Here is a 2225-nt window from a genome sequence, read left to right as displayed (position 1 = left end):
CTCGAGCATTAAGATGGCACCTTATCAAGCTATGTACGGACAAAAGTGTCGTACGCCGTCTTGTTGGCTTGAGGCAGGGGAAAAGCAGTTTATGGGACTGGAGATAGTCCATCAAACTGCTGAAAAGTTGAAAATAAATAGTGAGAGAATGTTAGCAGCTCAGGATCGTCGAAAGAGGTATGCTGACAACAAGCGAAGACCGAGGGCTTCTAAAGTTGGAGATTCGGTTTTGCTTAAAGTCTCACCATGGAAGGGACTTATACGATTTGGTAAAAGGGGAAAGTTAAGTCCATGGTTTATTGGACTGTTTAAAGTTCTTCAGAGGGTTAGGAACCATGCTTACAAGCTCGAATTACCCGAAGAACTGAATGGAATTCATAACACTTTCCATGTGTGTTATTTGAGGAAGTTCACGGGAGAAGTTCCCGACATGATTCCACTTTCGGAGTTGAGAATTGATGAGAAAAAGAGGTTAATTGAAGAACCAGAGGCAATCGTTGACCAAAAGACTAAGAAGTTACGCCGCAAGATGGTTGAGTTAGTTCTTGTCCCTTAGAAACATACGAATGGGCCAAATCCCACCTGGGAGACGGAGAGTGACATGATGAGTTGCTATCTGAATTTGTTTGTTGATGTGTGATTCCGGGGACGGAATCATTCTAAGGTGGAGAGAATTATAACGCCCGTGTGTCTGGGCCAGACATTAATGATGATGTGATAGTCTAGGTTAACCTTTGTAACCATTTTAAAATAATACAAGTGTATTATTTGAATATTGTGTGTTTCGTGCTTAGTTGTGTGTCTTAATTTAATTAAGTTTAAGAATAAGCGTCAAAATGAAATGTAAGATAAACCCAATATTGATACATGAAGACGTAGTGATCGTGATGAGGATTCAGAATATATAAAGAATGCTGAAATCCAAGTTATAACGAAGAAGTTATGACCTGTCGAAGTTTCGCGACAGAACCGGCACGACACTGTGTGATGTAAAATATGAATTCAGGAAAGAGCGATATCGAGCCTTAGAGATCTAAATGAAATTCGTAGAGTTCCTTAAACCGAGAGCGTGCATAAAAAGAACGTCTAAATCTGACTTCGTATGAGGAAATTGTGATTTTTCGAAGTTTCAACTTAGCAGTATGCAGCCCGAATACTCGAATATGAGATCGAGTGGTTTCTAGCCTAGACTTTCTAAATGAGAATTGAAGATTTCATCGGTAGTAGTCCAACGGTAAAAAGACAGATGAAAACGGACTTCAGACGACGAAGTTATGGATTTCTAACGGAGTTTTCCTGTCCCGGCATACTAAAAATAATATAATAAAAGTAAATTCAAAATAGCGAACGTAGTCTAAACGAGAGTTGTAGAGCATAATCTCACCTACGCGTGCAAATAAAGGACGTCGAAAATGGAGCCCGTATGCGAAAAATACAAATTTCTGAAGTTCGGGGCACGAGATTCGATCGTATGTCAAAAATCACGACGTGAACACTGTGTTCACGATGTTAACTCAGAAAAACGTCACTTGGACTCTGTCAGACCCCACTTGTGATGACGCATGCAGTGATGTGACAACCCAAAATTTCCATTATGTATAAACTATATCACTTCAATAGAAGTTATAGCAGTCACAGTTAATTTTCAGACTTTTCGCGTAAGTTTGAGTAATTCAGGGTTTACACTTCAGGAAATATCAGGAGAGTGGGTGAACTAGGGTTTTGTGCAACACTGTTATTCCAACACTTTGTTATATTAGAGATCATTTCAGGAATAAAAATATTTTCTGCCAAAAATATCTCAGGACTATAAATACAATTCTGAACCAAATTCATTCATTATTCACATTTCCAACTAGAGAAAAGCCATTTTCTCTCTCACAGATCTTCGGGTTTTTATCCCAAATTATGAGTAACTCTGTCTAGTAGTGTTAGAAAGCTTATTATGTGCTTATAACATGATTTAGATGGCTAAATCATTAGATCTAGGAGTTTACTCCCCAAGGTGTTCTTGGGCGGTAAACTCCGGAAACCGAGCCTAGATTGTTCCTTGTGTTAATTTACTACCCTAGACTCAATTGTAGGTGTATTAAGGACAAGAAAACAATCAAAGAACACAAACAAATGAGAGTTTACGACCCAAGTGTATCTTAGGCCGTAAACTCCATAGAAATGGACCAAAGGGTGTTTTTAAGACACCTAAAGCCCTAGACCTTTACATGGAA

The sequence above is a fragment of the Lactuca sativa genome, chromosome 1 (genome assembly GCF_002870075.4).
Source record: "Lactuca sativa cultivar Salinas chromosome 1, Lsat_Salinas_v11, whole genome shotgun sequence".
Taxonomy (NCBI): domain Eukaryota; kingdom Viridiplantae; phylum Streptophyta; class Magnoliopsida; order Asterales; family Asteraceae; genus Lactuca; species Lactuca sativa.
This window is presented reverse-complemented; position numbering follows the sequence as displayed.